The 1,506-nt window shown below is 54.6% G+C and overlaps 1 protein-coding gene across 1 annotated transcript in view; it reads right to left on the bottom strand.

The window, feature by feature from the left end:
- CAMTA1 (calmodulin binding transcription activator 1) overlaps positions 1-1,506 on the bottom strand; it is a 694,930-nt gene that overhangs the window by 586,962 nt on the left and 106,462 nt on the right. The gene's annotated exons all lie outside the window — the stretch shown is intronic.

Genomic DNA, 1,506 nt, shown 5'->3' with positions numbered 1-1,506 from the left:
ATGGGGAATTGTGTAGCTAGCGATGGACATTACTTTGAATAAAGCACTTTTGATGTTTCTCTTGAAATTACTGTGTTTTCTTTGATTACAAAATCCGCATTATTAACTGGTACACCTGGTACTTCACGTGCCGTTCATGGCAACTATTACAAGCCCCACGCCCTCCAGTGGCCACCCAACAGCTCACTCAGGTGACCAAAGTGCGCTCCCCGAGGCCAGGAACTCCTCATTTTCCGAGAGGAGCCGCGGCCAGTCCGCCTGCTGAATCCTGCCTCCACCGAAGCAACGGAAAGGGCTTGTGATAGGAAGTGACCAGGCTGCTTGTGGTTATTACTGTGCTCTACCGTGTTATGCTTTGATTTGGTGCCTTTTAATTAAATTTAAATTGATCCAGCAGTTCCAGCAATGACTTCTCAATACTCATGAGATTCTGAAGATGCCGGAATCTAGCGGAATTCATACTGCACACTCACCTGTCAATAACAGCTGCTGGCGAAAGCCGCACACGGGCGCCACGCGTGGCCTGTCCCCGCCCCCTTCCCCCCTCACCCCCCCCAGCAGTGCAGGGAGGCCAAGCAGGGCCTTCAGGTGGCTGTTGGGTGCGGCCTCACCTCCCCACACCCCAGGGTCCCTGAATAGGATGTTGTCAAAGTTAATCAAAGTGTGTTTTTATTTAACAAATACTATTTCATATATATATATATATATTTGATTTCAGGGAGGGAGAGATAAAAATATCAATGATGAGAGAATCATTGATCAGCTGTCTCCTGCACGCCCCACACTAGGGATGGAGCCCACAACCTGGGCATGTGCCCTGACCAAGAATTGCACTGTGACCTCCTGGTTCATAGGACGACGCTCAACTCCTGAGCCACGGGGTCAAAGTGTATTTTTAAAAATTGTGTTTACTTTTCCAACTCTCTACCCCAAGAAAATAAAATGAACTCGGACTATGGTTCCAACTATCAGCTCCGACTGCCAGGCCTGGGAAGGGAGACAGGGCCACTGTCCTGGGCTGGGATTGACTGGGCGAAGCCGGAGGTGAGCGAGCTGCCATGTCACCAGCACAGAAGCCTTTCCTGGGAAGAGCACTCAGCCCTCACTTCCAACACGGAGCCCAGGTGAGCATCTGCGGGGCGGTGACGGCTGCCTGTGCCAGGAAGCAGGTGAGCTGTGGGCAGCACTGGGGAGAGCGAGACAGAGGCCTGGCACCAGCCTGCCCACACGGGGAGCTGGGCCTCACTGGACTCTGGGTGCCCTGCAGCGGCCCCAGGCCAGGGCTGCGCTGTTGGCCGGACAGTAAAAGCCCCTTCCTCCGACACAGCCTCCGGGACAGATGATACACAGACAAGGAGATGACAGGCCAGCAGCAGCAGAAAGGCCTGGGAGAAACCCAGCAGGCGGAGGTGGAGTGCGCTTAGGGAGGGCGGTGAGGAAGCCAGGCGGTGGGTTGTAGGGGTGGGGGGGTGGGAGGGGGGACTGAGCAGAGCCGAGGGGACATGA

The sequence above is a fragment of the Myotis brandtii genome, unplaced genomic scaffold (assembly GCF_000412655.1).
Source record: "Myotis brandtii unplaced genomic scaffold, ASM41265v1 scaffold434, whole genome shotgun sequence".
NCBI classification, from domain to species: Eukaryota; Metazoa; Chordata; class Mammalia; order Chiroptera; family Vespertilionidae; genus Myotis; species Myotis brandtii.
Note: the sequence above shows the minus strand (reverse complement) of the source record. Positions and strands in the feature narration are given on the sequence as shown.